At 36.0% G+C, this 26373-nt stretch overlaps 2 non-coding genes across 2 annotated transcripts; both read right to left on the bottom strand.

Annotated features, from left to right (window-relative positions):
* Window positions 1-1176: 1176 nt before the first annotated feature.
* Window positions 1177-1282, bottom strand: LOC128283350 (small nucleolar RNA R71). The gene has a single exon (XR_008273692.1). It is a non-coding gene; the product is annotated as a small nucleolar RNA R71 (small nucleolar RNA).
* A 24255-nt stretch (window positions 1283-25537) lies between these two features.
* LOC128283230 (small nucleolar RNA R71) lies at window positions 25538-25644 on the bottom strand. The gene has a single exon (XR_008273572.1). It is a non-coding gene; the product is annotated as a small nucleolar RNA R71 (small nucleolar RNA).
* Between the last annotated feature and the right edge of the window lie 729 nt (window positions 25645-26373).

Genomic DNA, 26373 nt, shown 5'->3' on the forward strand with positions numbered 1-26373 from the left:
TTAGAGTTAAATCTAATAGGGGAATCCATAGAACAAGTTAATGCGATAATAGGGGTTTTAATTAGAATGGAATTTCAATTAATCAACCTAGAGTTAGTTGCTCTTATTCTCGAAAGAGATATTAGCATAATTTAGGAATTTCTACGGATCAAGATACTAAGTAAAAAAATTGTGTAATTTAGATTGATAGTGACAGATGAAACCTAGGTGAATTCTTTCTTGGGTATTGTTTCACTTATTGGTTGCTAATTGATTATTGAATTATTTTTTGTTGTGTTCATTCATTAGTTAATTAATTTAATTAATTTTAGTTTTGAAATCAATCACACGAATTATTTGATTAAATAATAGAAATATAATAATTACTAATACTTTTAGTCTTTGTGGGAACAATAGCTTTGCTCACCGTAGCTCTACTATTTCTTGATATGTGCACTTGCCTTAGTCAAATTTTTAGTTAGTTCACGATGCATCAAGTTTTTGGCGTCATTTTCGGGGATTAGAATATTAGTAAAACTTTATTTCCATTAATTTAGTCCTTTTTATTTTTATTTTTATTTTTAGTTTAATTTTTAATTTTTCTTTTTTTTGACTCTTACAGGTTCCCTTGGTTTATGGCTAGAGGCAACCCGTTGTAACTGTTAATTTTTGACAGTGAGATCGAAAAAACTGGTCGTAGAAATCGGAAGGAAGTTAGAGAAAGAAGGTAAGGTTAACAGATTTTAATAGACGTTCAACAGCAAAAAGACATTACTATTGAGATGGATAATAATCCTGGTAATCGGCAACCTCTTGCACCTCCTGCTCCTTAAACTATGTATGACTATGCTAAGCCCACTCTGATTGGGGTTGAACCGAGTATTGTCAAACCGACTATTACTGCAGACAATTTTGAGATTAAGTCGAACACAATTTAGATAGTGCAACAATATTTTCAGTTTGATAGGTTGCAAGATGATGATCCGAATGCTTATTTAGGTAACTTTTCTGGAGATCTACAACACATTTAAGATTAATGGCGTTACCGATGATGCCATACGCTTACGGTTATTCCCATTCTCTTTGAAGAGCAAAGCAAAACAGTGGTTGAATTCACTTCTACGGGGTTTCATCACGATTTGGGCTTAGATGATTGAGAAGTTTCTGTTTATATATTTTCCACCAGCCAAAATAGCTAAGTTGAGGAATGAAATCTTTTCTTTTGCTCAACTCGAGCTTAAGACATTGTATGATACATGGGAGAGATTTAAGGGTCTTTTGAGAAGGTGGCCTCATCATGCGTAACCTTTGTGGCTTCAAGTCCAAACATTTTACAATGATTTGAATCCCTCGACTAGATAGATAATTGATGTAGCAACTGGTGGAACACTGAATAATAATACACCTAAGGTAGCCCAAGATTTTTTAAAGGGATGGCACTGAATAACTATCAGTGGCAAGTTATGAAAATAAAGTCTACTAAGACAGCCGATGTTTTTAATATAGATGCAGTTACTATGTTGGCATGTTAAGTGGAAGCGTCAAGTAAGAAAATTGATGATTTAAGTATGGCTAAGTAGATGAATCCGATAATTAAATGTGATGCGATTGGAGTGGGGATGATAAACTCAGAATGTTTACCCTTCAGCTATGACATGGAGTATGAGAAATTCGATTTTATGGGTAATAATTCTAGACCCCAAAATAACCCTTATATCAATAATTATAATCCAGGATGGAGGAATTATCTGAATTTCTCTTGGGTAGTCAAAAAAATAAAAGGATACAACCCCTTCGGGCATTTCAGCAACCTTATCAGCAGGAAAAGAAGCTGAATCTAAAAGAGATGTTAATGAAATTTATTTAAGTGTCAGAAACTAGATTTTAGAACACTAAGATAGCTTTGAGGAATCAACAAACATCTATTTAGGGATTCGAGAATCAGATTAGTCAGCTTGCTAAATTGGTTTCAGAGAGACAACAAGGCAGTTTATCCAACCCAAAAGAACATGTCTATGCAACCACTTTATGAAGTAGGAAAATGTTAGTCGAGCCTGGAAAAAAGCTGAATCTAGAAGTTCTGAAAAATGATGGGGTTGAGGAATGCAAGAAAGAGCATAAGCTAGTATTAGAGAATACAAATCGTCAATTTCATATCTGATAAACGTGAAGAAAGATCGCATGAATGAACTATATGGTAAATTTCTTGAAATTTTTTAAAAAATGCATATTAACTTACCTTTTTGTTGAATCCCTTTCGAAAATGCCAAGTATACAAAATTTCTAAAGGAATCGTTAATAAATAAAAGGGAGTTAGACGAACTGTCCACTGTGGAGCTCAATGAGGAGTGCTCAGACATTTTCCAAAACAAACTATCCACCAAGCTTAAAGATCTAGGGAGTTTTACTATCCCTTATTTTATTGGTAGCTTAAATGTTGAAAAGGTTTTGGCTAATTTGGGTGCTAGTATAAGTCTGATGCCTTATAAAATGTTCAAACAACTTGGTCTTGAGGAACCAAAACCCACTAGGATGAGTATTCAATTAGCTGAAAAATCAATTAAGTATTCTAGAGGCATTATTGAAGATGTACTTGTTAAAGCCGATAAATTTATATTCTATATTGATTTTGTTATATTGGACATAGATGAGGATATTGAGGTACCCATGATCTTAGGTTGACCTTTTTTAGCCACAGTTAGAATTGTTATTGATGTGGATAATAGTGAACTTGTGTTGAGGGTAGGTGATGAAGAGGTTACTCTTCAAGCACGTAATTTTTTGAGAGTTTCTAGTGAACAAGATGATACTCATTATTCTGATAATGTTAGTAATCGAGCGACTCAACATTCTTTGTAGGAAATCACTCATGAAAATGTGTTAGGACCATATCATGTTCAAGGTGATAAAATCAAGGATTAAGTGAAGAACGAATGGTGCAACTTGGTGAATTAAATGAATGGCGACCAAAGGCTTGTGAGAAACCGAGAATGTTCAAAGAAGTAACAAAGCAACACCATGGTGTCCATTTAAAGAGGACAAATCAATTCAAAGTTGGAGACAAAGTGCTGCTAGATAATTTCGATCCACGAATGTTCCTTAAAGAGCTTAAATCAGGTAGAATCCATTTGTAGTACAGAACATATTCGTATACGAAATCTTTGAGGTAACACACCCTGATTACGACACATTCAAGGTAAACAGTCATCAGCTCAAACTTTATTTTGGTGGTAGTACTAATAACAATAGAGAGGAGCTCCGGCTCCGAAATCTGAATTAACTGTGAGCGTGAAAGGGAAAGTCGAGCTTAGACTCTACATAAGTACTTTTCGAAAGGCAACCCGAGTGTTGATTTTATTTATTTATTTATTTATTTTAATTTTGTGGCACGTCTAATATGTCTTTAAAAAAATTCAAAAAATAAAGAAAATTCAAAAAAATTTAAAAAAGAGGGTCCACACAGCTTGAGAGCACTACACGCCCTAGCGACACGACCGTGTGGGATACACGGTTTAGGCACATGGGCGTGTCACAGACTGTGTGAATACTAGAGCCAATTTTTTCAATTTTATTTTAACACACACGGTCATAGAGAGTTGCACGGCCAGGTACATGACCGTGTGACCCATATGCCCATGCACGAGGTTGTGGGAGAAGCGAACAAAATCATCATCCAGGTTAAGATAGACCACACAGCCTAGACACGCGAGCGTTTTCTAAGCCATGTAAATACTAGGGCTAATTTTTAAATTTTTCGAGTGGCACATGACCTTAGAAGACTTACACGGTCTCGAGACACAACCGTGTAGCCTAATATGGGCTATATACATGACTATGCCCCCATTAAACCTAAACCCTAATTTTTTTCCTTTCCATTCCTTCTCACGTCATTATTCCGAGTACCGCCCCCCTTAAGTCATCACATGCCTTCTTCATTACAGCCATGTGTGACATCCCAAAATTGACCCTAGTCGGGATGTGGTTTCGGGACCACAAAACCGAGACACAAAATTAATTAATTACTATTTTCTATGTTTATTGTGCATGAATATACATATGTGAAAATTTAGCGCCTTAATTTCGTCATTTGTAGGTGAAATTTATTAGAAAGGACTTATGTGAGGAAATTGAGAAATGTGCTAGGCTAATGTAAGGTGGCCTATTAATACATGTGGGAAAATGGTTGTCCTTGCATGTCAAATAACCCACTTCCTAAGGTGAGTGGCGGCCATGACAAGATTATGGGCAGGGAACATGTTTCCAACATGTTTAGTTAGTGGATTATGTAAGGAGAATAAAGAAATGGAAAAAAAAGAAAATGATGAAAAAAAATGTGTGTGGATGCTCTTTGCCGTGAGAAACTAAGAAAAAAGGGAAGAAAATTTGTTGCTCATCCTTGGGTGCCTTGGCGAATAGAAGAAAGGAAATTGAAAAAAAAAATTATTGGTGTTCATCTTCTACCTTAAGAGCCGAAAGTTAAAGAAGGAAGGGGATATGGCATTCGGTCATCTTAAGCTCAAAAACAAGGTTAGTAATTCATGTTAGATTTTGGGGATTTTAGCTTAACTTAAGTTAGTTACTAAGTTCTTCAATTAGCCCATGCTAAAATTTGGATTTGGGTGGTGAATGAAGCATTCGACCATGGTTGATAGTGAAGAAATTTGATTACCTTCTTCATGTTTGAATGAGTAATTGTGGGTGGGTGAAGTATGAGTTAGCTAAATGTTCATATAGGTGGTTTGGGTGGTAGGAAAAGAAATCGGCTTGTGTGTGTATGTGTAGCTCGAATTTGAACTAGGAAGTTATTGAGTAATGTTTGTATTTTAAGTGATAGAATAGAGTGAATGCTTGGAATGTGATGTAAATGAATTATAAGTTGGATTAAAGGCTGTTATATTGTCTTATCATTTAGGGAATGTGCTTTGTCAAAGAAATTGAGGGTTGATGTTTAAGTAATGTAAGTATAGGTATATTAAACTTGTAGTTTTATAAATGTGATATGAGTGTTAAGTCCGAATGATGTTTAAGTACGAATGTATTTGGATGGATGTGTTTATGAGTATGACTTGAGATAAAACGATATTAGTCATTATAAATAACCATAATTGTAGAATGTGTTAAATATATATATATTCGCCTTAACATAGATATGCATATATCTATAAAGTTGTTAATGCCCAAGTAAGATGTTGGGTTGTGCATGACTAGAGAATATATGTATATATGCGTATGGTGTTTGATAGTTAACCAATAAGTCATATGTACCTCAACCCTATAATATACATGTGTTATATTAAATCGTCTATTTGAATTGGGATTAAATGAATTCAATTGTTCTTAAACAAGCTCAAGAGCTTAAAGGATCGAAGTTGGATAAGGGAAAGAAAAGTAATTGAATAGCCGTTGAAGACGTTCGACAACATCCGAGGTTAGTCACTAAGCATGTATTTGGTATTGATTTAAATAGACATAATGTCTATGTAATTATGCCGAAAGGAATGATAAATTTATATACATGTATGTATGTGGTGATGAAAGTATTGAATGAAAAGAAAAGAGGTGTGATGTATTGAGTTGTTGATTTCGGCACTAAGTGTGCGAGAAGTAAATGTGTACGGTGGCGAGATTGGCACCGAGTGTGCGAGCTTGAAATGTATGGCACTAAGTGTGCGAGTTTGGACTATATGGCACTATGTGTGCGGGCTTAAATCACATGGCACTAAGTGTGCGTGATCGAGTATTAAGCACTATGTGTGCGAACTCTATATATATATTTCGATTGAATATTAATACGGAAGGGTGACTTTATCGAGTTGAGTACGGACAGCGGAAAAAGTAAGTACCTTGAGTTCATGGCTAATAGATGCTATGTTCATACTCGGGGTTGAGTTGGTAAGTTTTAAATCTATGTGATGATTTCAATTGCATTCCGTAAATAAAGTATCGTGGAATAGACGAAAGTTCATTTGATTGTATGATTATTGCGGAAATGAGATGATGTATGGAAATGCCTCTATTATTCTATTGAACAGTATATAAAATGTCATTGGGTGAATTGGTATGAGAATGAACCGAAAGGTCCGAGGAACCATGGTATATTTTCGATATGGATGGAGTACCTAGCCTCGTACATTATTTCATGTTGTGATAATTTTATTGATGGATGATTGTCGAATGCTTAGGACTTACTGAGTTGTAAACTCACTCGTGTTTTCTTGTCACCCATTTTAGGTCTCTTGGACTCGTATCGTTTATGTGTTTCGGAACCGTCGTTGAAGTCATCACACCGGCTGGAAATCTTTTGGTATTGTCTTGAAGTTGAACTAGGAGAACATTTGGCATGTATAGGGTATTTTGTTTTGTTGAATTGTGGGTTGTAAACTTTCAGCCATGTGAAAATGGCCTATGTGGTCGCCGAGTGGGATGCTAGAACCTATAGCCACGAGTCTTAGAAATTTTAACTTTGATAAGGTGGCCATAATTTGTGTCATGTATGATGGATGATTAGTAAGGCCAAGGAAAGATTCACGAAATTGGCATAGTCTACTGCAGTAACTGTTGCGGGCAGCAGCAGTGAGATGAGATTGAAAAATCACTAAAAATAGTAGAAGTAGAATTAAATAGTGAATAAATTATGAAATTGAACCTTGATCAATCTATTTTTATATGGACAAAACGAAATGACCATATGAGCAGTATACTGAGAGATATTAAAGTTCTCGTGAGACAGGGCCAGAACGGTTTCTGGGTCCCCTGTCTCAACTTTGAAAATTTACCATAAATTATCCAGAATGAATTAGAAGTCGTGCCTTATATGTGCAGATTCCCCTTTGAGTCTAGTTTCATTAGAAACAAACGGCATGAGTATTAAAGCTCTGTACGAGAAGATATTCAGGTCGTAATGCGCGAAGGTCAGTGTAGTCAACCCCTGTAACATGGGCGACTTTAACTAATAAACTGTACCAATTGGCCCGACAAAAAATTCTAGAAATAAATCCATGGATGGACTTATGAGTCTAAATTCAGGGAAAATTTACAGAATCAGTTTCCGAGTTTTGAAACTCGAGATATGATTTTTAAGGCGACAGTGATGCAGTTAGCTAGCCTGCCTGGAACAGCAATCAATATTACAAAGAGAGAAATAAGGGATGTGAGCCCGGTAACACCACGTGTTCAAATCCGGTGACGATCTCGGGTTTGGGGTGTTACATTTCATTGGTATCAGAGCCAGGTTTAGTCGGTTCTAGGACTACCATAGCGCGTGTGAGTCTAGCTATACATGCCAAATTGTTAGTGCTTAAAAATGTGATGACTTCTGACGGTTGAAGTTTTTGTTTTGATTAACAAATGGAACCCGAGGTAGAGAGACCCTTGGCGGATGACGTTGAAACTGTAGCGGCTGCTCCCGCGCAAGGGACACCGCCTGTTGAGCCTCAGTCATTCGCGAATAATCAAAATGAATGGGCGAAACAAGCCTTCTTCACCATGATGAATGAGTGGGTCGCGCAATATGCCCGAACCAATCCGGCTGTCCAACCATTCCCAAATTTAAATACTCCACCCCAAAGCCCGCAATGCCTCCGATTCATCGATCCTGTGAGGTTGAGTAAACCACCGTGGACTTGATTAGGAAGCGCAGGTCGAGGAGTTCAAGGCCATAGTTACTTGATGATGCCGAAAGGGCCGAATTCGCTCGATAACACCATTCGGTGTTTGATGAACTATCATGCACACCGATGAATGTCTTAAGTGTGCTATATCCTTGTTGCGGGACTCACCTACTATTGGTGGAGGACTTTGATTTCCATAGTCCCCAAAGGAACAAGTTACTTGGGATTTCTTTCAAACGAATTTGAAAGAAATATATTAGTCAACAGTTCATCGATCAGAAGCGTAAGGAATTCTTGGAGCTCAAGCAAGGCCGTATGACAGTATCTGAATACGAACATGAGTTCGTAAGACTTAGTCGGTATGCTCGGGAATGTGTGGCTGATGAGGTTGCTATGTGCAAAAGATTTGAAGAAGGATTGAATGAAGAGTTAAAGCTATTGGTGGGTATTTTGGAGATAAAAGAATTTGTAACACTAGTTGAATGAGCCTGCAAGGCGGAAGAACTCGGAAAGGAGAAGAAGAAGGCTGAATTTGAAGCTAGAGATTATCGTAAAAGATCGACGGGCAAAGCTCCGTTCTCGTGATAAAGAAGTTCGGGAGGACACAAATAAGTCGAGGCGATGCGGAATTTCCATCGAGCCCGACCATTGACGGACTCCGAGCTACTTGTAGCTAGTGTGGGCAATAATCATCAAGAGAAACCCGAATGCCCCAATGTGGAAGACGACACCTAGGTGAATGTTGGGGTAAGTCATTAATAGGGCTCATTACGGATGTGGTTGAAGGACCACTTTATTAGAGATTGCACGGAGCTAGATGAGGAGAATAAGATGCAAGGTGCAAGATCTAGTGGGACGACGGCTAGAGGTAGACCCCGAGGATTTCAGGAGGTAGGGGTGGTAATCGAGAGGAGCCTCGTCACGGTGTTCGATCCGAGACCGTGCTCTGCTAGAGCATATGCCATCCGCGCACGAGAGGAGGCATCCTCCCCGACGTTATCTTTGGTACTTTTACTCTCTTTGATACCAGTGTGATTGCATTGATTGACCCCGGCTCTACTCATTCATATGTATGTGAAACATACTTTGCGTATGTGTTTGAAAGTAAAGAGATAGAAAGGAAACTCGAATCGGTACTAGTGGTTTGTGAGTATTCGGATGTTTTTCCTGAGGAGTTACCGGGATTGCCACCGGTTCAAGAAGTGGAATTCGGCATCGAAGTTGTACCGGGTACTACGCCGATTTCAATAGCCCCGTATCGTATGGCATTAATGGAATTAAAGGAATTGAAGGTTCAATTGCAAGAATTGACGGATAGAGGTTTCACTCGACCGAGTTTTTCTCCATGGGGCGTACCAGTATTGTTTGTGAAGAAGAAGGATGGAACTATGAGATTGTGCATCGACTATCGTCAGTTGAATAAAGTGACGATAAAGAATAAATATCCGTTGCCACGAATTGACGATTGGTTTGATCAATTAAAGGGAGCCTCAGTGTTTTCAAAGATAGATTTGAGGTCGGGGTACTATCGGTTGAGGGTCCGAGAATCGGACATACCCAAAACCGCTTTTAGAACGAGGTACGGTCACTACGAATTCTTGGTGATGACGTTTGGGCTCACTAATGCCCCTGCGGTATTTATGGATTTAATGAATCGGATTTTCGAACCATATTTGGATCGGTTCGTAGTTGTGTTCATTGATGACATTTTGGTCTATTCGAAAAAATGAGACCGAACATGCTGAACACCTGAGGTTAGTGTTGTAAATTTTACGAGATAAGCAGTTATATGCTAAGTTCAGCAAGTGTGAGTTCTAGTTGAGGGAGGTTAGCTTCTTGGGTCATGTGGTATCTGCATCGGGTATTCGAGTACACCCGAACAAAATTTCAGCCATACTTAACTGGAAGCCTCCGAGGAATATTATGAGGTTCGAGCTTTTGGGACTTGTCGGTTATTCTTGACGATTTGTAAAAGGTTTCTCGACGATAGCCACACCAATGACGAAGCTACTCCAAAAGGATGTTAGGTTCGAATGGACGGAGAAATGTCAGAAAAGCTTCGATCAACTGAAAACTTATTTGACTGAAGCCCCAATTCTAGTGCAACCCTAATCGGCAAAGAGTTTGTCATCTATAGCGACGCCTCCTACTTGGGTTAGGTTGCGTATTGATGCAAGAAGGTCAAGTTGTGGCCGATCGTCGAGACAATTAAAGCCACATGAGAAAAATTATCCGACCCATGATCTCGAATTGGCTGCCATCGTATTCGCCTTAAAGATATGGCGACATTACTTATTTGGTGAGAAGTGCCATGTGTATTCGGATCACAAAAGTCTCAAATATTTGATGACTCAAAGAGACTTAAATCTCGACAAAGGCGTTGGCTCGACTTGTTAAAGATTTATGAGCTTGTCATTGATTATCACCGGAAAGGCTAATGTGGTTGCGGACGCCTTAAGCCGAAAATCACTGTTTGCTTTACGAGCTATGAATGTACACTTGTCTATTCTACCCGACAATGTGTTAATAGCCGAATTAAAGGCCAAACCATTATTGACTCATCAAATTCGTGAAGCTCAGAAAGTTGACGATGAGTTGGTTGCAAAACGGGCTGAGTGTGTTCCGAACAAGGAATCGGAGTTTCAAATCGATGATAACGATTGTTTGAGGTTCAGAAGTCGTCTGTGTGTTCCAAAGAATTCGGAACTTATTTCGATTATTCTGAACGAAGCCCATTGTAGCCGAATGGCAATCCACCCGGGGAGTACGAAGATGTACAACGATTCGAAATGTCGGTTTTGGGTGGCATGGTATGAAACGAGACATCTCCAACCTTGTTTCGAGATGTTTAATATGTCAACAAGTGAAAGTGGAACATCAAGTGCCTTTAGGATTACTTCAGCCGATCACGATACCCGAATGGAAATGGGATCGAGTCACAATGGACTTTGTATCCGGACTGCCATTGTCAGCGAGTAAGAAGGATGCGATTTGGGTCGTTGTAGATAGATTGACTAAGTCGGCTCACTTTATCCCCGTACGCACGGATTTTTCAATGGACAAACTAGCTGAATTATACGTTTCTCAGATTGTGAGATTGCACGGGGTGCCTATTACCATCGTGTCGGATAGAGATTCGAGATTTACCTCTCGATTTTGGAAGAAGTTGCAAGAAGCTTTGGGTACCAAGTTGCATTTCAGCACCGCCTTTCACCCCCAAACCGATGGTCAATCCGAACGGATAATTCAAATACTCGAGGATATGTTGAGATGTTGCATCCTTGAGTCTAGTGGTTCATAGGAACGGTATTTGCCTTTGATTGAATTCGCTCACAACAATAGCTTTCAATCAAGTATTAAGATGGCGCCTTACGAGGCTTTATACAGTCGTAAATACCGTACCCCATTATCCTGGACTGAACTTAGTGAAGGTAAATTCTTGAGGTTGATTTGGTTAAGGATGCCGAGCAAAAGTTCGAGTAATTCGTGAAAGTTTGAAAGTCGCCGGATCGCCAAAAGTCGTATGCGGATTTGAAAAGAAAAGATATTGAAAATCAGGTTGGAGACAAGGTCTTTCTCAAAGTTTCACCTTGGAAGAAGGTGCTTAGATTTGGTCGTAAGGGCAAATTGAGTCCGAGGTTCATCGGGCCATATGAAGTATTCGAACAAGTTGGGCCAGTCGCATATCGATTAATTTTGCCCCCTGAGCTCGAAAAGATTCACAACATTTTTCATGTCTCGATGCTTGACGATATAGGTCGATCCATCGCACGTAATCGCTCCATCTCGAGATTGAGATTCACCTAATTTGAGCTATGAAGAGGAACGGTTCGCATTATGAGGCGTGAAGTAAAAGAGTTGCGCGATAGGAAAATCCCGCTAGTGAAGGTGTTGTGGCATAAACACGGAATGGAAGAAGCCACTTGGGAACTTGAGGACTCTATGAAAGAGCGATACCGAGCCTATTTACGGTAAGATTTTCGGGACGAAAATTTCCTAAGTGGGGAGAGTTGTGACATCCCAAAATTGACCCTAGTCGGGATGTGGTTTCGGGACCACAAAACCGAGACACAAAATTAATTAATTACTATTTTCTATGTTTATTGTGCATGAATATACATATGTGAAAATTTAGTGCCTTAATTTCGTCATTTGTAGGTGAAATTTATTAGAAAGGACTTATGTGAGGAAATTGAGAAATGTGCTAGGCTAATGTAAGGTGGCCTATTAATACATGTGGGAAAATGGTTGTCCTTGCATGTCAAATAACCCACTTCCTAAGGTGAGTGGCCGGCCATGACAAGATTATGGGCAAGGAACATGTTTCCAACATGTTTAGTTAGTGGATTATGTAAGGAGAATAAAGAAATGGAAAAAAAAGAAAATGATGAAAAAAAAATGTGTGGATGCTCTTTTGCCGTGAGAAACTAAGAAAAAAAGGGGAAGAAAATTTGTTGCTCATCCTTGGGTGCCTTGGCCGAATAGAAGAAAGGAAATTGAAAAAAAAAATTATTGGTGTTCATCTTCTACCTTAAGAGCCGAAAGTTAAAGAAGGAAGGGGGATATGGCATTCGGTCATCTTAAGCTCAAAAACAAGGTTAGTAATTCATGTTAGATTTTGGGGATTTTAGCTTAACTTAAGTTAGTTACTAAGTTCTTCAATTAGCCCATGCTAAAATTTGGATTTGGGTGGTGAATGAAGCATTCGACCATGGTTGATAGTGAAGAAATTTGATTACCTTCTTCATGTTTGAATGAGTAATTGTGGGTGGGTGAAGTATGAGTTAGCTAAATGTTCATATAGGTGGTTTGGGTGGTAGGAAAAGAAATCGGCTTGTGTGTGTATGTGTAACTGCCGAATTTGAACTAGGAAGTTATTGAGTAATGTTTGTATTTTAAGTGATAGAATAGAGTGAATGCTTGGAATGTGATGTAAATGAATTATAAGTTGGATTAAAGGCTGTTATATTGTCTTATCATTTCCGGGAATGTGCTTTGTCAAAGAAATTGAGGGTTGATGTTTAAGTAATGTAAGTATAGGTATATTCGGCTTGTAGTTTTATAAATGTGATATGAGTGTTAAGTCCGAATGATGTTTAAGTACGAATGTATTTGGATGGATGTGTTTATGAGTATGACTTGAGATAAAACGATATTAGTCATTATAAATAACCATAATTGTAGAATGTGTTAAATATATATATATTCGGCCTTAACATAGATATGCATATATCTATAAAGTTGTTAATGCCCAAGTAAGATGTTGGGTTGTGCATGACTAGAGAATATATGTATATATGCGTATGGTGTTTGATAGTTAACCAATAAGTCATATGTACCTCAACCCTATAATATACATGTGTTATATTAAATCGTCTATTTGAATTGGGATTAAATGAATTCAATTGTTCTTAAACAAGCTCAAGAGCTTAAAGGATCGAAGTTGGATAAGGGAAAGAAAAGTAATTGAATAGCCGTTGAAGACGTTCGACAACATCCGAGGTTAGTCACTAAGCATGTATTTGGTATTGATTTAAATAAACATAATGTCTATGTAATTATGCGAAAGGAATGATAAATTTATATACATGTATGTATGTGGTGATGAAAGTATTGAATGAAAAGAAAAGAGATGTGATGTATTGAGTTGTTGATTTGGCACTAAGTGTGCGAGAAGTAAATGTGTACGGTGGCGAGATTGGCAATTGAGTGTGCGAGCTTGAAATGTATGGCACTAAGTGTGCGAGTTTGGACTATATGGCACTATGTGTGCGGGCTTAAATCACATGGCACTAAGTGTGCGTGATCGAGTATTAAGCACTATGTGTGCGAACTCTATATATATATTTCGATTGAATATTAATACGGAAGGGTGACTTTATCGAGTTGAGTACGGACAGCGGAAAAAGTAAGTACCTTGAGTTCATGGCTAATAGATGCTATGTTCATACTCGGGGTTGAGTTGGTAAGTTTTAAATCTATGTGATGATTTCAATTGCATTCCGTAAATAAAGTATCGTGGAATAGACGAAAGTTCATTTGATTGTATGATTATTGCGGAAATGAAATGATGTATGGAAATGCCTCTATTATTCTATTGAACAGTATATAAAATGTCATTGGGTGAATTGGTATGAGAATGAACCGAAAGGTCCGAGGAACCATGGTATATTTTCGATATGGATGGAGTACCTAGCCTCGTACATTATTTCATGTTGTGATAATTTTATTGATGGATGATTGTCGAATGCTTAGGACTTACTGAGTTGTAAACTCACTCTGTTTTCTTGTCACCCATTTTAGGTCTCTTGGACTCGTATCGTTTATGTGCTCGGAACCGTCGTTGAAGTCATCACACCGGCTGGAAATCTTTTGGTATTGTCTTGAAGTTGAACTAGGAGAACATTTGGCATGTATAGGGTATTTTGTTTTGTTGAATTGTGGGTTGTAAACTTTCAGCCATGTGAAAATGGCCTATGTGGTCGCCGAGTGGGATGCTAGAACCTATAGCCACGAGTCTTAGAAATTTTAACTTTGATAAGGTGGCCATAATTTGTGTCATGTATGATGGATGATTAGTAAGGCCAAGGAAAGATTCACGAAATTGGCATAGTCTACTGCAGTAACTGCTGCGGGCAGCAGCAGTGAGATGAGATTGAAAAATCACTAAAAATAGTAGAAGTAGAATTAAATAGTGAATAAATTATGAAATTGAACCTTGATCAATCTATTTTTATATGGACAAAACGAAATGACCATATGAGCAGTATACTGAGAGATATTAAAGTTCTCGTGAGACAGGGCCAGAACGGTTTCTGGGTCCCTGTCTCAACTTTGAAAATTACCATAAATTATCCAGAATGAATTAGAAGTCGTGCCTTATATGTGCAGATTCCCTTTGAGTCTAGTTTCATTAGAAACAAACGGCATGAGTATTAAAGCTCTGTACGAGAAGATATTCAGGTCGTAATGCGCGAAGGTCAGTGTAGTCAACCCCTGTAACATGGGCGACTTTAACTAATAAACTGTACCAATTGGCCCGACAAAAAATTCTAGAAATAAATCCATGGATGGACTTATGAGTCTAAATTCAGGGAAAATTTACAGAATCAGTTTCCGAGTTTTGAAACTCGAGATATGATTTTTAAGGCGACAGTGACGCAGTTAGCTAGCCTGCCTGGAACAGCAATCAATATTACAAAGAGAGAAATAAGGGAAGTGAGCCCGGTAACACCACGTGTTCAAATCCGGTGACGATCTCGGGTTTGGGGTGTTACACCATGCATCCACAGATCTCCCTTCAGCCTCGACTCCGTTCGCCATCCTTATCCCGCTACTTATTCAAATCCTCTATTACTCTAACGCCATCCTTTTCTCTTCTTTGCCTTTCACCTTAGATCCCTACAGTCATTTCCAAATCCCCTAGAGCCACCATCTTTCCTTTCCTATTTTTTTGCATACGCCGTTGTTCGCCCCCACCCTGCCATCCCTACCTTTTTCTTCAATCCTCTCCACGTCCCTACTCCCATGTCTATTCATCATCTTTCATCCCGTACAATCATTTCCTCCCTCAACCCTTTTAACCAACCACAGTTATCACCACGTCACACATATTCAGCACTATTTGATCTACCCACTTCGAACCGTCGACCGTTCCTTCCACCATCATTGCACAAACCATCATCGTCGTTGTTCACCTAGACTACTGTTTGTCCCAGTTATCCCTTTTTTGTTTTTATTTCTTATTAATTTATAATTTTATTATTATATTTGTTTTATTATTACTATTATTGTGTTTCTTATTAGTCTCATAGCTATTTGTATTAGATAATTAGTTTAGTTTAGTTAATTTTTGTCTATTTAACATTAGTTTTAGTTTTTGTATTAGGACTAGCTTTTAGTTATAATAGTTATGCGATACGGCTTTTTTTAATAGGTGGTTTGCTGGCCTGTTTGTTTTAATTTGCATGCTAATTTGTTTATCTGCTAGTTTGTTATTGGTGGTGCTAATCTTTCTGGGTTTTCTGATATTTGGTTGTTATCCTTTATTTCATGTACATATTGAAAAATACGAAAGGTAAAACCAAGGTTATTGTCTCCGCATTTAAAATGTGAAAGACGCCGGGTGCCACTTTGTCTTCGGCCCCGACTACAGTCATGAGACATCCGTGTCTCTAATTCCCTCCGAGTCCACATAAGAGCCAAGATCAACATCTTAAGGAGTGACCTTTAGGGTTGGTTCGTTGCATTGATTGGGAGGCCTTGCAAGTGGTCAATTTAGCTACCAAGGTTCGGGTACTGATCGACACGCAATCGTGGGATCAATTTCTCACCATCGTAGAGCCCACATATACAAAACCCACACTAGAGTCCTGTTCGACTTTCTTTCTACAGCTGGTGATTTCACATTGGGATGAGCCGGTTATTTGCTTCAAACTTGAGGGTACGACACGTTACTTGATCGTCCTGGGCTTTGGATTTGCCCTTGGACTTTATTTCGAGGAGTTCATGCGTACCCTAAGTTCTCAACACTACCCTGGCACATTCATCGATTGACTCTACTCTGTTGGTCTGAGATTGCCGAGGCGGAGGCAAAGTACAACTCGAGTCAGTCAAAGGCGACTTTTTTACCTCTGACCCTGCACTATATTCACGTCATTGTAGCCCATAGATTAACCGGTCAAAGGAAAAGCATGGGTGTTGTCGGTACATTGGATGTTTATTATTTGTGGGGTATGGAGGCGGGCCACCCTATTAATGTCTTCTATATTGTCTCTCTATTGTCGCCACCTATCCGATCAGAAGAGGAAGGGCACTATCTATATGGGTCTCTACGTGACTCAGTTGACAAGGCATTTCGAGCTGCTCGACACTCTGAAACAGATTTCATCCTTCACCTTAGTCAGATAGATGATCCCGTAGGGATTATCTATTATGAGCCACGTGAGGATGATACAACGTCAACATGGACTGTGCCCACACTGATGTACATTGTTTCATCCGGACCCATAGGATAAGCACGAGAAGCTCCCAGATGATGATCCTCCTCAACATACGGACTCAGTTCAATCCTCTCTTCCTCTAAGTCACTTCATTGCTACATATTTGGCCACACTCGACATCATCTATCACATACAACAACAATACTCTGATCGAATAGATCGCATTGAGCAGCAACAGACAGAGTGGATAGATTGCCTTGAATAGCAACAGACAGTGTGGATAGATCGCCTTAAGCAGTTACATTTGGAGCACTTCAACCAGCTTCAATGCCATCAGAATCACCAGGAGGCATACCTATAGTAGATGTACCAGCACTTCTATAATTCTTCAGACGATCCTTCTACTGCACCTTACGATCCTGACATCTCACACGATGTTAATCATTGATTCTATTTAGTTTTATGCTTTATTTTTTTTCTTTTTATTTTCAGTTGTACTTTTATTTTTATTGTTAGTTGTTTTTAGTTTATCTTTGAGATTTATATGTTTTATTTGAGTTTATTATGTACTCAATTTTTATTATTTTTTTGGTTGTTTTTTTCTATTTTGTTATTTCTTTATCTTATTTATTTTGGTTTATCTTCTTATTAGTGTGATCGGAACATGTGTTTCATTTAGAATCTCATACGATTCTAGATTTCTCTATTCCGACTAAATCATCCAATTCAAGGCAGTTTCAGTTCTCTCCCTTCCTTATGATATCGTGCTTATTTTATTTATCTTTGTTTGTACATTGAAGGTAATGTATATCTTAAATGTGGGGAGGATATTAATGTTATGTGATATAGTCCCTGAATTATTGTTTTTGTTTAGTCATTTTCTCACACCTGCCATTAAAGTTACTTTTTTTATTTGGAGTTTTTATTGATTTTGTTTGGGAATAATTTGTGGATTTTTGTACATTATTTTATTTATACTTTAAGATACGAGAAAGTCAAGCATGATAAGTTGTTTTGTAAAAATTATTATTTTAGGCTATTTCCCTGAATTGAAGCATTATCTTGAAATTTTAGGTTTACAAGTTTGATATCAAAACCATAATTGTGAGTTTTTGAGCCTATAGAGCATACATTTTTTATTTCTTGCTCTTTTTATTTTTGATTGTGAGTATGTCAATTTGATTTATTATTCTAGAACTTGCTTCAGTTATATATGTCGAGACCACAATATTGAGTTGGTATACTGAGATGATAAAGGCACTTAGGTTTGAACCCACTTAACCTTTAACTAGCTTACCTGTTGAACTAACCTCGAGTAAACCTTGTTGATCCTAACACACTTTTTTCTTTCTAACTTGATAATGTTAGCTCGTAACCTACATTAACGTTGCAAATCATTTTTTTCTTATTGACTTCAATTTTTTCGAGATGTGATTTGGTTAATTGTCTGACTATATTTCCTCTACTCTTATTGCATAATTTTACTCTACTCTTAAAAAAAATGAAAAAAAAAAATTTGATTGAGCTTGAATCATTAGTCTCATTTTTGGTATAAAAGCTCATTTTCATTCTTTATTTCTTGTTGATGTAAATTCTTTTGATTCAACAACTGATTTTTTTTCTAGTTTGGTAACTTTTTTACTCGATTTTTGATTGTAACCAAATTTTTTGACATTTTTTCATACCCTTAACCTAAACCCCATTACAACCTTGTAAAGACCTCTTGATTGGTGTGTCATCTCATTTATATAGCGGTGGAAATTTGATTTCCAAGCAAGGATATGGTAATAATATTTCTCGTTTGACTGTTGAGTGCACATTACTTAAACCTTAAATAGTTTGAGTGCTTCGAGTAAATCCTAGTGAGGGTGTTAATTCTTGTTGAGTTTGGATTTCAATTAATTATTTAGATAGGGGAGACACCTATGTTTTTTATGTTTTAATTTTTTTTTTTGCTTAGATTGCTTTTATTCTTCAGTTATTTTAGTATGAATCTCCAATGCATGATTATTTATGGATTATCCGAAGACATGATCGATGAAAATAATAAATTGAGGAAAGTTGAATGTGAGTTGATAATTTTGCTTGAGGACAAGCAAATGCTTAAGTGTTGGGATATTTGATAAGTGCTAAAAGTAACATATTTTAACCTCATTCCTAATATGTTTTTCGGTGATTATTCGATGTTAATGGTGAATTTTATGTTCCTAATCCTTTAAATTCATGTTTTTAAGCTTAATAGAGCACTTGGGAGCAAAAGGAACAAAAACCAAAAAATTGGAGAAAGCTACAAGAGCCACACGGGCTGACCCATTCCATATGGTCATGTGGTAGACCATGTCGGTTCCACAAATTTACACTCTGAACTATGGGAAATGATAATTTTTAAGTTTTTCGGGCATTATAAGACACACACACACACATATATATATATATATATGACAAAAATAAGAAGATAGGAGAGAGGCGTCATAGAATATTCAAGAAAACAACTTAAAAACCACCATTGAAGCCGATTATGAAGTAGGTTATCGTCAAGATTGAAGATTCCCCGTTACTTTCTTAGGAGATTATCATAAGTTTCTTTATTTGTTTCGGTTATACTGTATCTTGGATGTTTTTATTTTCAAGCATGAATTAATTTTCTAAATACCTAGGGAAGATGAACCCTATGATGGATTATGTTGTTTGTTTTTTATTTTACACAATAAATACTTAGTTTCTTGTTCTCAATTATGTCTCCTTAATTCTTGGTTTAATATTTCTAAACTATCGATCCATATTTGATGTGCTTAAATCGGAGGTTGAATAGACCATGTTTAAGATAAGATCTTGCGTAATTGAGTGGAGTTGCATGCAATCCTAGAAATAGAATGACATAAATCTACTGAATTAGAGTCAAATCTAATAGGGGAATCCATAGCACAAGTTAATGTGATAATAGGGGTTTTAATTAGAATGAAATTTCAATTAATCAATCTAGAGTTAGTTGTTCTTATTCTCGAAAGAGATATTAGCATAATTTAGGGATTTCTACGGATTAATATACTAAGTAAAGAAATTGCATAATTTAGATTGATAGTGACAGATGAAATCTAGGTAAATTCTTTCCTGGGTATTGTTTCGCTTCTTGATTGTTAATTGATTATTTTCTAAATTGTACTTTGTCGTGCTTGTTAGTTAATTAATTTAATTAATTTTAGTTTTTAAATCAACCACTCGAATTATTTGGTTAAATAATAGAAAGATAGTAATTACTAGTACTTTTAGTTTTCGTAAGAACATCTTTACTCACCGTAGCTATACTATTAATTTATAGGTGCACTTACCTTAGGCAAACTTTTAGTTAGTTCACGACACATCATTTAGGTATCAGATTCGAAAAAATAAAGTTTAAGTATTAAATTAAGAAAAATTACAAATTCATATACAAAATTTGACAAACAAAAACTTTAAGTATTAAATTAAGAAAAAATCAAGTTTACATATTAAATATTATATTATACATACTTATATTTATATCTAATATTTATATTTAAATTCGTATGATTATATTTCTTATTTGAACTTTAAATTTTCTTAAAATATTTGTATTGTACACACATATTAGATACAAGTATGAAAATATTGTAAAACATACGTGATAAGCCATAAAAGTAAAATGTTTTTAACCCCATTCTTGATGCGTTTTTGGATATTTACTAAATCAGTGAATTTGACACTTCTAATCCTTTAAATTAATGTTTCTATACTTAGGTGAGCATAGGGGAGCGAAAGGATAAACAAACAAGCCAAAATTGAGCAAAACGAGTTGTTTTTAGCATCCACATGGCCTAAGCATTTCCACACGGTCTGGCCACACGCCCGTGTGAGCCACACGGGTTGGCCACACACTAATGTGCCAACCCGTGTCAATTCCGCACCCTATTTCCCAAACACACAGAAAATGTAACAGCCCGATTTAGACCCTAATCGGAATGGTGGTTTGGGACCACGAATCCGAGCCAAAAAAATATTTTAAAATTATTTTCTGTGTTTATTTTGTGTGAATTTATATTTGTGAAATTTTTGTGAATTAACTTCGTCGTTTAGGTGTCCGATTATATAAAAGGACTTAAATTGCTTAAATTGAAAATTTGGTAGTTTAATTTATAAAGGGCCAAATTGTTAGTGGCTTTTAAGGATGAGGGATTTATGTTGTAAATAACCTATAAAGATATTAGTGGGACTATTAAAGACTTATAATATGTGGTTTTTGATATTAAATTATTAAGGTTATAAAAGTAAGTTAATTATTAAAGTATATATATGATATAATATTATAAAATAAACTATGTTTTTCATTTTCTCTTACACCGAATATAAACAAAAAGAAAAAGAAAGAAAACAAGACTAGGTTCGGCCATCTTCCAAGCAAAAATCAAGGTTCGTTCTTTGTCGGTTTTTGATAATTTCTACGTTTTTGAGATCGTTGCTTCGAGTACTGCAAAACCCATGCTTGAATTTTTTATTTTGATGGATATTTTGATTTGTGCCATTGTTGATAACTTTTGATATTTGTTGTTTGGTGATGAAAAATGAAAGATATGTTTTAGATTAACATATTTTGTATTGGAGTTTTTGATGATTTTGAGTAATTAGGAGTTAATTGCAAAAATAATAATTTGGGGGACTAAAATGGGAAATTAATGAATTATAAGGGCTTTTATGGACATGGGTAATATTCGGCCTAGCTTGGGTGTAGAGAAATTTGATGTATTTTTTGTTTTGTGCAATAGGGACTAAATTGTAAAAATTATAAATGTCAGGGGTAAAATGTAATTTACCTATTTATGTGTTTTTGGACTAAATTGAATGAAAATATGTTTTAAGGAGCTTAATTTGAATATGTTTAGATCAAGAACCAAATAAATCAGATTTGGATTGGGGAAAAACGAAAATTGTCGACTAGCAGCCCCGTCCCGTTTTACGACGTCCGAGGTAAGTTTATAAGCAAATAGACATGTTTATTGGTAACTTAATGTTATATTTACTTGCTGTTTTGAAATGTTAGAAACTAAATATATTATGGCTGAATGTGATTGAATGTGGCTATTACACTTCCGAGTTCGATTCGACCGTGTTACGACGTCCGAAAGCCCCGTATGAACCTTAGGAATAGCTAGGATACATATGTCATGACATAGGATTCCGATATATGAGTGCGAGTAAGTCTATGGCATCAATTTGTGATTTCGATATGTGTTTACGAGTAAGACCCTGTCTGGGACAGTGGTATCGATATGTGGCTATATGTAAGACCACGTCTGGGACGTTGGCATTGTACGATATATGTATGAATTATCCGAGTGTCCTACCCAATTCTGAGTGGTTCATCGGGCAAAGGAAAACATAATCAGATGTGTTGGAAGAGCAAAAGCGGACAGGTATGATTTAGTTTATGGGTTATCAATGATAAGGTAAGTATGTGACTTATTGATAAAATGTGTTATGGATGATATAAAGGATAAACTTCCTTGGTTCAAATATGTGTTTTCGGCCTTGAACGAATGGTGTATTTATTACAGAAATGATTCTTTAATTGCATTTATATGTGCCTATGAATATTCCGTTATGAAAGTAAATTATGTACATGATCATATAACCGGATCTTTGAGCTTATATAAATGTGTATAGTTGACTTGTGAATGAGTAGTAAATATACTATGAATAGCTCTTGTGTATATATGTATGAGTGATAATGTATATATGCGGTTATATGGTTAACTTATGTAGTAAAATTTTATTAAATATAAGAGTTTTGCATTTTGTGTAGGGGAACTAAGTGTAATAGGAATATTTGGCTTTGGTGGTTAAATAATACTATGTTGGTTTTGACTATTTATACATTCGGTTAAATGGAATTATAAAAGGAAATAATTATATATGCTTAAAATACTGCATATGAATGTACCTATAAATGATTGGATTTAAATGTACAATGATAAAATATTCTGATTAGTTTTGCTAATTCTGTTAATATCATTGAGTTATTTATTCGCTTATAACTTACTAAGTTGAAATAGCTTATTGTGTGAATATTTGTTTCTGTTTTATAGATTTTGGAAAATCAAGTTACAAGCTCGGGGATCGTCTACGAAGCTCATCACACTATCCACTATTTTGGGTACTTTTATAAGTTGAATTAAAAATTATGGCATGTATAAGCTAAAGTATGTTTTGGAAATGTTAATTTGGGGGTTGTATATAAAGCCATGTGAAAATGGTTAAGCAATTATCCTTAAAAATTATCTGTGTTAAGCTAGATCTTTGTCCACTCTGCCTTATAATTATGTGACATGTTTGCATGAACTTGTGTTAGGTATTGCGTGTGCTGAAATATGGATATTGCCATGTTCCTATTCGGTTTATGCAAATGGTATTGAATGTTCACTAAGTTTGATTGATGATAAATAGTGTATAGATATTTTATGGACAATTGATGTGTTTAAAAGTTATATACTTTATGTTAAGTAAAGTCTCTAATGCGGGTAAGACACATATATTTTATGTGTACCTTGTTTTATTTGTTTGGTTTTGATATTTTGTATGGGATTATATATATATATGAGAATGTCATTTAGATAAATTAATATGTTTGCATGCATATTATGTGTATTTATGAGGTTCCGTATGGGTTAAATCAACCTTAGTATTAGGTAGTTAAAAATTTAAGTTAGTTGGATATTATAAATGGATATATGTAACTGAGTATTTGATCATGACATACGGATGGATCCTTATATGTCTTGTTACATATATTTATAGATGTTTGTATTATGATTGGGTTGCAAACATGCATGATTATATTGATTCGCTGATTTTTTTTGTAAAGCTACGAAATTATGCAATTTAGCTTGTGATAGGCGAATAGCTAAAGAATGGAACATATTTTCTTTGTATATTCCTAAATGTTTGACTTTAGTTTGTGTAATTATATAATACATGCAAAGTTCATAAAAATTTAGGAATAAAAGCCGCACCAATGATTTAATATGGATGCATAAAATGATCAACATAATTTAGGTAATTTAGTGGTTTAAGTACAATTTTTCTTGTCTCATTTATTTTAGGTGTTCAAAATGTTTCGAACTTTGATAGGGATAATTGTATGTAAAGTTTATACTATCGTATGAAATGTTCCCGATTTATTAATGAAGTCGGTATAGACATTTATATTAATAAATATTCGTATAAGTAATTTGTATGATCGGTAATGTCTCGTAACCCTAGTTTAGCGATGGATACGGGTTAGGGGTGTTACAGAAAAACCCAATTTTTAGGCTTTCTGAGCATTCTAAAGTCTATAAATAACAATTAGAAAAAGACTTAAGGGAGCACACAAAGAAGATTAAAGAAATTACTCGGAAAACACCATCGGAGTCAACTCAGAAGCGGATCTCCTTCAAGATTGAAGATCTCCTTTTAACTTCTTTCGAAGCTTATTTGAATTTCTTTATGTCTTTTAGTTTTTCTAACTTCGAGATATTTTCTTTTTAGATTATGAACTAAATTCCCTAGATACCTAGGGATGATAAAACCTATGATGAATCTTATTATTTGATTTTTGAATTACATGATAAATATTTGATTCTTGTTCTCAATTATGTATGCTTATTTCATGCTTTAATATTCTAGGGATTAATTCATGTTTAATGTTCTTATTTCAGTAGAGCAAAAGTTCCTGTTTAAGATTAGATCTAGCATAATCGAGTGAAGTTGCATGCAATCCTAGAAATAGGACAACATAAATCTACCAGATTAGAGTCAAATCTAATAGGAGAATCCATAGATTGAGTTAATGCAACAATAGGGGTTTTAATTAGAAAGAGATTTCGATTAATCAACCTAGAGTCAGTTGTTCTTACTCTCGAAAAAGATATTAACATAATTTATGGATTTTTACGGATCAAGACACAAGTGAATAAATTCTTTAATTCAGATTCGGAATAAGAATGTAAAGTTTAAGTGGATTCTTTCCTAGGTATTGTCTTTCTCTTTGGTTATCTTCAAATATGTTCCTAATTCATTCTCTATCGCGTTCTTAGTTAATTTAGGTTAGTAAATTTAGATCAAAACAATCATCGTAATTTATCGGCTAAATAATTGAAAAATAGTAATTACTAGTACTTTTAGTCTTCGTGGATACGATATTCCCTACTCACCATAGCTATACTATTGTTCGATATGCGCGCTTGCTTTTGTCATAATTATAGTTAGTTTAGTGACCATCAAGTTTTTGACGTCATTGCTGGGGACTAAAATATTAGGAACACTTGATTTATATTAATTTAGCCATTTATTTTTATTGCATTTTATTTTTGTTTATAGTTTAATTTTTATTTTTTAAATTTTCTTTTATTTGCTTCTTGTAGGTTCCTTTAGTTTATGACTAGAAGAAACTCGTTGAGACCGTTAGTATTTGATAGTGAAATTGAAAGTACAGCTCGCAGAAACCTTAGAGAAGCAAGGCAGAGTCGACAGAATATAGTGGAAGAGCAAGAGAACCTTATTATTATTACTGAAGAGATGACTGATAATCAGAATAATCAGCTCCTTCCTATGGTTGCTGCAAATCCTGCAAATCTAAATCCTACTCCTCGTACTATGTACGATTATGCCAAGCTCACTCTAATTGGGGCTGAATCGAGTATTGTAAGACCCACTATTGCTACGAATAACTTCGAACTGAAGCTGAACACTATTCAGATAATTCAACTATTTGTTCAGTTCAATGGTTTGCAAGACGAAGATCTAAATACTCATTTGGCTAATTTTCTGGAAGTCTGTGATACTTTCAAGATAAATGGCATTTCTAATGACGCCATTCACCTACGGTTGTTACCCTCCTCGTCGAGGAATAAAGAAAAACAGTGGTTGAATTCTTTACCATGAGGTTTTATCACTACATGGGATCAAATGACCGAGTAATTCCTATTGAAGTACTTCCCACCGGCTAAAACAACTAAGCTGAGGAATGATATCTCTTCCTTCGTGCAGATAGACTTAGAGACTCTATATGATGCGTGGGAGAGGTATAAGGATATATTGAGAAGGTTCCCTTACCATGGGTTACCTCTATGGCTACAGGTTCAAACCTTCTACAACAGTTTGCATCCCTCAACTAGGCAATTAATCGATGCATCAGCCGATGGTACCTTGAACAATAAAACACCTCAAGTGGCTTATGAATTTATAGAGGAGATGCCACTAAATAATTATCAGTGGCAAGTCATGAGTTCGAAGCCTAATAGAGCAGCCAATGTTTTCAATCTAAATACAATCACCATGTTATCAAATCAGGTAGAACACGTAACACCCCTTACCCGTATTTGACGTCGAAACAGGGTACGAGGCATTACCGGACGTAAACTCAAACAAACATTCAAAACCGAGACATGAATTTCCACTCAAATTTAAAACTTTTCATAAACATTCATTTCGTCCCTAAAACGAGACTATGAGGCTCAAAACATACATTCAAAGTGGTTCGGAACTAAATCGAGAACTTTAGAAAATTTTACAACGCTTACAAAACTTTTCACCAAAACAGGGGTCACACCCCCATGTAGGCAGGCCATGTGGTCACACACACCTGTGTCCCTAACCCGTGCAATTCTCTGTTTATGACATCATCAAAAAATTGAAGTAACACGACCAAGGCACACATCCGTGTGATTAGGCCGTGTGGTCGAATAAATTTTCATAATTTTTGATAAAATAGGTGTAGACTTCACATGGCCAGGACACACGCCCATGTTCAAGGTCGTGCCGTCCACATGGCTAAGACACATGCCCGTGTC

Source organism: Gossypium arboreum, chromosome 10 (assembly GCF_025698485.1).
Source record: "Gossypium arboreum isolate Shixiya-1 chromosome 10, ASM2569848v2, whole genome shotgun sequence".
NCBI classification, from domain to species: domain Eukaryota; kingdom Viridiplantae; phylum Streptophyta; class Magnoliopsida; order Malvales; family Malvaceae; genus Gossypium; species Gossypium arboreum.